Below are 11568 nucleotides of genomic sequence, written 5' to 3'. Positions count from 1 at the left end.
GTAGGGCCTAACAGTTCTACGGCGTTCACAGAGGTCTTATTAGCACGCTGGCTCGAGTTGATTGTTTATTTACGTTAGTTCATTGCACAGTTGGGTTTTTACTTTGTAAAGGCTAAATTAATGGCTCGAGTAAAATAAAACAAAACTCCGTAAAGACCCAGAACATAATAATAGATAGCAATAAAGACAGTCATTTACTTTCACATTTTAAAATAACATTATTTGCATTTTAATCGGTTTACGTTATAATGACCAAAGGCTTTATGAATTGAGTATTCTGTACTGTAGGAACCAACGATTGAGAGAAAGTTCTTCAAATGGGTGCATTAAAAATATTTTCTTCGTGTCTCTCCAAAGTCGGGTCTTTCTGTTAGGATGTTGTTCGTAATAGGTCGGCATTGCATCTGACACAAAAGAGGTCTTCTCCTTGCAGGGGGTCGTCTATGTGCCAGAGATTTCGGTGTGTCATTTTTCCTTACGCAGTTTAGTCAAATAAGGTTGTCTCTTCTGGGGATACCCAGAGGTGTTAGTGAACCCAACTTGGGCATATATAGGGACTTAGTGGGCATCATAGGGCCACGCCACATACTATTGTGGAGTTTGTTGTGTGTTTGTTGGTTCCTGTGTCTCCCCCACAGACTGGAGTTGTAGCATAATATGACCTTAACTTTTTAAGCCTCTGCTCTGTTCGATCTCCGTTGATCGCCCCCCCCCCCCCCCCCCCCAATAAATTATTTTTTTTTAAAGCACCAAGAAAACATTAGACACTAAACTTAAACTATTTGAAATCCAAATATTTATTAAAAACTAAAAACAACACAGCTTAATTCATATCCAAAGCTAGTTTTACGTGTTCGTCAGCAGAACCAAAGCACCCAATTTAGGTTAGACTAAGTCACAATAACTGCCTTCAGTATGACAGCTGAGACAGACATCTTTATCTTATATATTCCACTACCTATCTACTTTGAACACCAGAGAAAATGAATTCTGGCCTTTTCTTTTCAGAAAATATTTGTGAGGCATCATGGTGAAATCAGGCACTCGTCAAAATAATGAAATTGATGGAACAGGCATTTTTGCTCCTCATTTTGGCAATTTTTATCAAATTTTTGTTTTTTGGCTCAACACCTTTTAAGTCCAAATAATACGCATTTCCATGTGAATTTTACTAGAAAAGTCATAAAATATGTATTTTTTTCCATTTTCAAGGACTCTCAAGCTATTGAAAGTACCAAACTTTAGCAGCCATTTTCTCGCTAATTTTACCACTGAAACCAGGCAACCTCATCTGCTTCAAACACAAATATCTCTACTTCTATTCAAGATAGACGGGTATTTTTTTTCGTTGAAAGCAAGGCAAATGAAATAAACTTTCAGATGATACCAATAACTGCACATGCCCAAAAATTGACGAGTGCCTGATTCCATTGCGTCGTGACACATATATCTTGAAAATACAGAATTTATCATTCGTGAAGACTCAAAAAGCAACTAAGCAGGCAGAGGACTACATGGTTTCCTCACCTAAGAATTAAATACACCCTTCTATTTCGTACAGCGCTCTCCTGAATTCATTTAAAATCATAGGTCGGAACAAAACCATCAATATAAAATTAAGTGTCATTTTACCTTTTTCAGATATGCTGAGAAATGAACCCACAGACGTTTTAACTGCTCTCTAAACCATAAAGAAGGCTTTTACTGCTCTTGATCACATTCTATCCCTCTACCATTCCTCAGTTATCGTAAATAGTCAAAGTATTAAACAATGAAGACACACATTACATTTTCTTATGACATACAGGTTAAAATATAAAAAGTCCAGGCAGACACTCAAGTGATACCAGCTTACATTCTCTTTGATAACATAAACCAAGACCTCACTTATACTCCCAGTTATGAGTAATGTTATAAAGGAGAATTTGACAAGAAGAGATAACAAAACTATATATATATAAAAGCTTTATCGGGACAATTATCAGTCATGTCATCATAGCGTGGGGAGAAAAGAGAGCTGGCTGAATATTCACGATGAAAATGCACCAAGAAAAATAATGTGTCACTGACATAAAAGTCCACTCTTGTCTCACAATCACACCTCTATACCATATATGATAAATTATAATCTACCGTGTTATCAGCAAATTCTAACTCGTAAAGAGGATGATCATGCACAGACACGAAAAATGAAATCATGGTGATACAATATCAGTAGCAGCAGTATTATAATATATTTCCTAACTTCGACACATAAAAATAAAAAATAAATTATATATAATATAATTAAATGATGATGAATTTGGGGACAGATCACAGGAACATATATATATACACACACACATACACACAGATGTACATGTGCAGATCATGTGAACTTGCAACACATATGAAACAAGCATACCATGTACATGATAATAGCATGAATTTAACCATTTTTCATACATCCAACAAGTACAGTCAAAGAAAGAAAAAAAAGCACAGACACTTGACCTATTTATTTTCACAAGTCCTTGTTTGCCACTTGAGTTATTTATCAAAGATTCCAAAATTTGAATACAAGATCAAATATGCACAATGTAAAATTTATGAGTTAATACTTTTTTAGATATAAAGGACAAATGATTTCAGAACATAACATAAACCCTCAATGTCGAGATAGAACTAATGTTTCTCTCTCTATATTTGTTTTTTTAATTTTTTATTGTGAAGACGAGTACTATCCCAATGTCAGTCAGTATTCATTTGTGACAATTAGACATTAGTATTCGTAGGTCATATATTTGCCAATTCTTCTTCTGTCTGCTAAAACAGTAAAGTATCTAATTTATCCTCCAAAAAACCCTCTCATTTTGTGCCCGAGACAATAGTTGCATCACCTTCATGTTTTCAAAGGCAATTTATGACATGAATTTCTCCATTTTCCCCATTGCTAGTTTTAGGTACAGAAGTAACTGAACTTAACTAATCAGTATACAACTCAAATTCCATAATTTGACTCTAAATCATCAATTTCAAGTGGCGTACCATCTTTAAGATATTGTTCAGCAGAAGCAAAGAGACCTGCAAAAAAGCATGTCCATTCACAAGATACAACCATTATATCCGTCTAGAATTAGAAATGATGATATAAATTTTGGAGATGTATTTAAAAAGAAGTGTTGAGACTTTGATGCCTGGCGCAAATTCGACAGGGCGAACGGGGCAACTTCTTTTCTACAAGGAGTGGGCCAATTTCGACCTGTAGTCCTGGGCCTGATTTACAGGCCAAGCCAAAATACCACGGGGTTTATGAGCAAATCTTACTTCCCACCTTATTCTGACTAGTCAGATCCTGGAACTAAAGGCAGTGAAAACTAAAGAAGGCCATCTCCTAGGACGTAAAGTAAAAGAAGACAAAAAGTATAACAAGCAGAAAGGGGGGAAAAACGTGAATAATCTTTTCAAGCAAGTCTTTATACTTTTGTATGCATACTTTTTTGTCAAAGAATATTCACACCTTGTTTTGCCTTCACGCTACTATATTTTTTAGTATGTTTTGTCATTCTTCTGTGTGTGTGTGTGTGTGTGTGTGTGTGTGTGTGTGTGTGTGTGTGTGTGTGTGTGTGTGTGTGTGTGTGTGTGTCTGTGCGTGTGTGTGTGTGTGTGTGTGTGTGTCTGTGCGTGTGTGCGTGTGTGTGACATGTGTGCTCTCGAGAAACTGGGGGGTGGGGTGGGGGGAGGTGGGATGTGGGAGGGGCGGTTAGAGAGAAGGAATAGGGAGAGAGATATTCAGATAGACAGCAAAATGAGGGACATGCATGGAGATGAGAGAAAAAGAGAGAGAAAAGGTAAGAGAAAGAGAGGGGGAGAGGCAAAATGAGTTTTTTTTAAACCCAATACTGTATACATCCGCCCCCTGCTAAAGTTACCCACACCCCCCGTCAGAATTGCCCCCTGGGGACACGAATTTGCACCAACCCTTGTTGCAATTGTCCCAAGTGAATGTATGCCACAAAATTGCAATTGGTTGAAAATTTAGAATGTAGTAACCGAGAAGTAAAATGGCTGCTTTGCACTACTTGTTGAAGTCACCCCAACCTATCCTACCTAGAAAAAAACACCACCATCATTTAAATAGTTGGCCTACTATACATCCAGAAAACACATGAAGTGAAACTGAATACAGTCCAACACATTAAATAGTCTCTGATCTCAGTCTTTCACATCATACATAACATTTTCAAACTATTCTTTCATTTTATTATATTTCATACTTTGATTTTCACTGTAATTTGGAGATGCCACTCTCTAGCAAAAAACTTGCATTAAAATAATAGGACCTAGATCTAGTACGGCTATTGGCATAGAGAGAAGTCAGAATTAAGGATAAAAGACTAATGTCGAAAGGTAAGGAAAAAAATTAAAAGAGAAGTCCAAAGAAAACAACACGACTGGACTCATGAAGAAGTGATTGAGTTGGTGGTTGAAATCTAAGTCTTGGGAGTTCTAACTTAGATTACTTGCCAACACTGTTGTCTTTTCTTGAAATTGAATACTTGCCTGGAGTAGTCTCACTGTGAAAAATAGCTAGAATCTAGATCTCTAGTAACTTAACGTGATGAATCTCTAACTTAGACTAGATATCTACTTGCCAACACTGTTGTCTTCTTGAAATTGAATACTTGCCTGGAGTAGTCACTGTGAAAAATAGCTAGATTTAGATCTAGATATATAGTAACTTAACGTGATGAATGAGAATGTGAACCAAGTTGTCTATACCTCTTCTCATAGCAATTCTCCAAGGATGTCACAATTCGAAAGCTTATTTTATGCTTGTTCAATCAAGCTATCTTATTTAGGCTCCTGAAAAATGTGCACTAAGTACCAAATGACTAAACAGTTTCAGAACAACCTCAAAAGTAGATGAGTCGACCAAAAGGGGGCGTGTTCGAAGGGCCAGACGACACAACACGCTGGGCTGACTGGGAGGCTGATCACCATTCTCGTTTTGGGCAGAGCTGAGATCTTAGTGGGGGTTTTTTCCTTCCTATCTTTCACTATCAGCGATATAACTAATCGCATCTTAACTCGTCCTTTCTGTAGCTAACTGTGTTAATAATGCATAACATATGTATCAGTTTCACTTTCTTAAACAACACAACTTACCAAGCGTATCAAACATGTAAGACGTAAACAGCACACATCTTCGTTGACAGAAGGTCAGAGCTGAACTGAGTTGCCAAGTTTTAGTTGGAGTGGGGCGTGTTGTTTATTATCCGGTATCGGCTTGGCCTGGCCAGGACCACTCGTACCACTGGCAACACATGTTAAAGATTTTTCGACATGAAACCTCCCACCAATTCCTTGCCTTGAGGAAGACACAACATTGTACAGCTTGAACCTTTACTTTTTTACGTCTTTTTTTTTGTTAAGTATCAAAGTGATTCTTTCGTTTTTGCCCCACTCAAAGGTCCCAGATAGTTGTACAGCCTTGACAGCATAAACTCACTTCAGGATTATAGAAGCCCTTGGTTTTATTAGAAAAGGCTCTTTCTGGCATTTACTTTTTTACCTTTTCGTCGATGGCCTGGAGTTTTTTTTTGCTTTTGCATAGGGTTACATAATAAACTATTTCAACTGCAGGTGCTGTACGCTATGCTTAATTATTTGGCATTTTTAATAGTTGAATGGGGCTGGTCTTGAAAAGTCCCAAAAATATATACACCGTTTTTATAAAGCTACACTGGCCACCAGTCAAAGCTAATTATAAATTAATTACAAAAATTCCCCTTTTCATGCCAAAAATGTACATGAATAACAACATATAAGGCCTTTTATTTATACCTTTGGGTTACGTACACCATCAAGACATTAATTTTGAGATCTGAGGGTCAGACTATTGTGAGAATGCCTGATGTCAATGCAGGCCTGGTCAAATAAATTGAGTGAAAGAACCCCCCCCCCCCCCCCCCCCCCCCCATACACGTACACATATTATTGTACATTATGATGTATAACAAAAGATTTGGAAGTCTCATCCCAAACAACTAAATAATTCTTTTACTTTTAGTTTCAGTAAGGTTTTACGGCGTTATCTGCATAAGGTCATAATATGACCGGCAAGGGGTGAATAATATCAACAGCTAGAGAAGTCCAACTGGCGCGGAATCAGGCCTGTCACCTCGCCAGCCTCAACAGCACAAAATTTTAAGTATGCTTCCGATAGACACCCCGGAAATAGCAGTTCGAAGAGAGTGACAAACATACAAAAGAAGTAGAAGGGAAATGACGACAGTAAAGATGAGGAAAGAAAAAGCAGCAGTTCCCTGTGTTGTTCCGGCGCATTACCGTATGAGCATGATACATTGATAAATCAACCCATTTACCATTCTGCTTCATGCGCATGAGAACAAACTATGTAAATATCCCCTTGGAAATGGTCTAAATTTAAGATACTTCAGTCAGTTGCACTTCCCTTGGGGGCGTACATACTTCGTCATGAGAGAGAGATCGAGAGAGAGAGAGAGAGAGAGAGAGAGAGAGAGAGAGAGAGAGGGGGGGGAGAGAGAGAGAGAGAGAGAGAGAGAGAGAGAGAGAGAGAGAGAGACAGACAGACAGACAGACAGAGAGAGACAGAGAGAGAGAGAGAGAGAGAGAGAGGGGGGAGAAAGAGAGAGAGAGAGAGAGAGGGGGGGAGCAGGGTGGTCTTTTATTAAAAAACACATTAATTGATATTTATTAACGCGCTGTCCTCTGTCGAGTAGTTGTTTGTTGTTGTTGATGTTATCACTTTTGATTTGTCAGTCGTATTGTGAAATATAATTGGATCTATTCTGTAGCGCAGAACTTCAACGCTGCGCTATGATTCTCATTATTATTATTGCATGCATTATAACCATCATTATTATTATTATTATTATTATTATTATTATTATTATTATTATTATTATTATTATTATAATATTATTATTATTATATTATTATTACATGTATTATTATTATTATTATTATTATTATTATTATTATTATTATTATTATTATTATTATTATTATCATTATTATTATTATTATTATTATTATTATCATTATTATTATTATTATTATTATTTTTGTTGTTGTTGTTGTTGTTGACCAATATATTATTAGATCTATCATTAGTTATAATTTACTACTTCCAGGTGAGGAAAATTTGCGTAGGCCTATGAGCACCACGACTTTAGGCCTACCCTATGAATATAACAACCACACATGCACACACTGTGAAGAGATATGAAGCAAAATAATAATAATAACAATAATAATAATAATAATAATAATAATTTGCTATATAATTCCTCAGCTCCACAGTTTTCAAGAAATGAATTGCAGTTTGCTCACAACAGGCCATTATTTCATTGCATTTCCCACAATACGGAATTGCCATTTCTGGAAAGATTTGATTTTTTAAAAATCCAACCACGAGCTAAGGCTTGTCATGCTTGGTATTCAAAAAGGCCTCGCCAATTTTCTCTCCCCCCCCCCCTCCTTTTTTGTTATTACGACATAAAAAATAACAACAGAACGCATAACATAGATTAACAATATCACGTGTCGACTGATGAGGCAGTCTAGGCTATAATTGTAACAAAGGACTATTATATTATATCTATGATAACTCACTCTTCTCGTGCTTTCTGTCTCTGACACCCTACCTTCGAACGTCACCATAGATGTACACTATAGGCACAAAAGAGGGTAGATCTAACTCTATGAATATGAACGCCACAGACATACTTTCGGTAAAGTTACATTTTGGTTACACGGATGAGCCGAAAGTGTGGATTTTTCCCCCTTCTTTTTTCGGGGGGGGGGGTATGTTTTATCGACACAATTTGGACCGTTTGGGAGGCGATCTTCGAATCTGCATGTCAAGTCCAGTCCGGGCTTACAGAAAAACGAAGTCCCAGCCATAGAGTTATCCCTTTTTAAACCTATAGTGTACACCTATGATCCCAGCAGAAAGACTCGATAAAATATTTTATCGCATGGGAGTCGAAACTCAGCGTAGGAGAAGGGTCTACATTACAAATGCCGGTAGGTCGATGTATTTTCTAATAATACACTTTTCGTCAAACTGTGATGGGCTATCCGGGCTATCCTATGTGAAATCCGTAACGTAGGGCCTATATATATATAATATTAGTTCTCCTTTTGGAACTTACTTGACCTTCTGCTCACATCCGGGTTCTCCTGTCTCTTCGTATGGCCATGGCCGCGTGGATCACTGGTGATGCAATGTGAGAAAAATACTTATAGATCTAACTATGTTTTGTAATCTATGGAATGGGTGTGGCTGGGTTCGAAATTCCACCATTCCACGGGGAGATGTTCTGTGTGACAACCACTGGCTGTCATAGAAGGCCCGCTGTAGCAAAAGAGAGAAAAAAGCATACGGTACACGTGAGGCATAGAGTGCTCTCTTGATCTAGAGGTTAAAGTGTCCGCCTCTCATTCAATAGTAGCGGTCCCGGGTTCAAAACATCATAGCGACGTAACATTTTCATGTCCCAAAATATATGTTCCCCTTTCACCTGCTGTCGTTTTTTTTTTGTTTTTTTTTAAGTACAAATGTAGTTGCTAGTCCCAAGTCTTTTGCGGCGCTCGCAACTGCATAATGTCATGAGCGCGCGGGACACTAAATATTTTCAGTTGGTAGGAAACTTTGAATATTGCCCGGGTGGCGACCGAAGCCTACTCTTATAGATTTTAGACCACAAGAAATTAAAGGGATCTTGCACACGGGACCGCCAAGATTTTTCGCTCTTGTTCGAGAAGGCTAGGTAGATCTTTCCTACCAGAAGATCAGGGATGTTGCTGAAATACGACAGTAAGAAGGAGCCAAGGAGTAGCAGTAGAAAGGCTGTAGAAAGAGACAGAAGCCTAGAGGAGGGGGACAATTTACAAAGGAGGGGAGGGGGTGAGGGCGAAAGTGGAGACGAAAGCAGACGACGGAACATTGCTAGAGAGCAGGAAAGGAGTTACAAGGAGACAATTTTAGAGAAGAAAAATGTTCCATCGCTACCCGGATTCGAACCCGGGACCTTTGCATGATAGGCGAACACCTTAACCTCAAGTCCACGAGAGCTCCCTCACCTGCTCTCTGACCATGTTCTGTTGTCTGCTCTCGTCTCCATTTTCTGCCCCACCCCCCACCCCTTGCCTCCTCCTCTGGGCTTCTGACTCTTTCTGCTGTCTTCTACTGCTATTCCTCGGCTCCTTCTTACTGCTGTCTTCAGCCACACCCCTGATCTTAGGAAGGTAAGATCGAACCCGTACCTAGCCTTATCGAATAAGAACCCAAAAAATCTATAAGGTCCCGTGTGCAAGTTCCGCACGTTGAGGATCCCTTGATGATTTTAAAATCGATAAGAGTAAGCTCCGGTCGCCACCCAGCCAAAAGTCAGAATTAATTCCTACCAAACTGAACATGCATAATGTGCCCATCGCGCTCATAATGACCTCATGCAGTTGCGAGCTTCGTAAAACAGTTACAATTATTTTGGTGTGAAAATGTGGAGCATTGAATTCAAACACGACCTAAATGAAAAACATTGCTATAGAAAACAGGGGATTGGTTTTGAAACATTTCGCAATTACATGTGCCAGCTGGTGGGGTTGGCCATAATGATTAGGTAAAATGAATGGAAGCATGCGAGCGCTCGCACAACACACACACACACACACACACACACACACACACACACACACACACACACACACACACACACACACACACACACACACACACACACACACACACACACACACACGCCCCTCCCCCCCAGACACATACCGCGCGCACCGGTGCGTGCGGTTTTGTTTAGGTAGGGCCTAACAGTTCTACGGCGTTCACAGAGGTCTTATTAGCACGCTGGCTCGAGTTGATTGTTTATTTACGTTAGTTCATTGCACAGTTTGGTTTTTACTTTGTAAAGGCTAAATTAATGGCTCGAGTAAAATAAAACAAAACTCCGTAAAGACCCAGAACATAATAATAGATAGCAATAAAGACAGTCATTTACTTTCACATTTTAAAATAACATTATTTGCATTTTAATCGGTCTACGTTATAATGACCAAAGGCTTTATGAATTGAGTATTCTGTACTGTAGGAACCAACGATTGAGAGAAAGTTCTTCAAATGGGTGCATTAAAAATATTTTCTTCGTGTCTCTCCAAAGTCGGGTCTTTCTGTTAGGATGTTGTTCGTAATAGGTCGGCATTGCATCTGACACAAAAGAGGTCTTCTCCTTGCAGGGGGTCGTCTATGTGCCAGAGATTTCGGTGTGTCATTTTTCCTTACGCAGTTTAGTCAAATAAGGTTGTCTCTTCTGGGGATACCCAGAGGTGTTAGTGAACCCAACTTGGGCATATATAGGGACTTAGTGGGCATCATAGGGCCACGCCACATACTATTGTGGAGTTTGTTGTGTGTTTGTTGGTTCCTGTGTCTCCCCCACAGACTGGAGTTGTAGCATAATATGACCTTAACTTTTTAAGCATCTGCTCTGTTCGATCTCCGTTGATCGCCCCCCTCCCCCCCCCCCCCCAAAAAAAGACGAGGATTCATGCACTTGCTAGAAGATCGACCAGCTTGCCTCTCCAGATGGCTAGTAGCAATGTAAACACAATACAGATAGCTCACGTGTGTGCATATTATTGTCCGGACGGTGCTCAAATGGATCAACATTACGTATCCTAGAATCAATTTAAAAAACTTTAAAAAAGTTCCAAGTCATATAATTCCTCCCAAACATGAACGATGCATTCGAGTGCATCAATGTATGTGTCGTTTTGCTCTTACGTTCAACTGAAAAAGCCAGTAGTTCCATAATTGCTAACAAAGAATATCAGAAACGAACTGACGGCGACATCTGATGAAAAAATTAACAGTAGGTCTTCAGTTGCAACCTATGCATTCTCTGACCGTCTAGGTTGCAACCTATAATTTTGGTTTTGTGGGCTAGGGTGGCTCAAATAATAAGCTTAGTCGAAAGGGGGAGGGATGGGGGGATTATTATATTTGGCTCCGCCCATACCGGTACATGAAGCGCTTCATGTACCGGTATGGGCGGAGCCAAATATACCGCTAATTGAGCTACTGCATATAGCCTAAAAGAATCTGATTTGCAAACATGAACAGGGGAATGAATAATGCCTGCAGGTATGTGTACACCCCCCCCCCCACACACATACAGACACTCTCACTCTCAAGCATAATACATGTAATTTAATAATTATGATACGCGCATGCACGTTGTAGACCTTATAATCCAAACACTTTAATTTTTAAAAGTACAATAAAAATTTCCATGGCATGTAGAAGCCTCTTTACAAATCAAACAAACAAATACACACACACATACACACACACATACACACACACGCACACACACACACACACACACACACACACACACACACACACACACACACACAGTACACACACACATCTAAATAGCGAATACGAAATATTCCGAGGGCAGTGCAAAATGAGAATGACCTCCCCTAGCCTTCGGTACATGAAAACATCTTTTCCGCTTGCCA

The 11568-nt window shown here is 39.1% G+C and overlaps 1 protein-coding gene across 7 annotated transcripts in view; it reads right to left on the bottom strand.

Moving 5' to 3' along the window:
- LOC101864247 (disabled homolog 1) overlaps nt 1–5256 on the bottom strand; it is a 32044-nt gene extending 26788 nt beyond the window's left edge. For 6 of the 7 annotated variants that reach the window (XM_013086490.2, XM_005105479.3, XM_005105482.3 and 3 more), the window contains exon 1: nt 5149–5256. The gene's annotated coding sequence lies outside the window, so the exon portion shown is untranslated. Of the gene's footprint in view, nt 1–4894; nt 5070–5148 lie in introns of those variants that run through there. The other variant, XM_005105480.3, reaches the window with a different exon arrangement.
- Nucleotides 5257–11568: the final 6312 nt, after the last annotated feature.

This window comes from Aplysia californica, unplaced genomic scaffold, assembly GCF_000002075.1.
Source record: "Aplysia californica isolate F4 #8 unplaced genomic scaffold, AplCal3.0 scaffold00472, whole genome shotgun sequence".
Classification (NCBI taxonomy): domain Eukaryota; kingdom Metazoa; phylum Mollusca; class Gastropoda; order Aplysiida; family Aplysiidae; genus Aplysia; species Aplysia californica.
The sequence above is the reverse complement of the archived record's forward strand: the minus strand, read 5'-3'. Positions and strand labels throughout refer to the sequence as shown.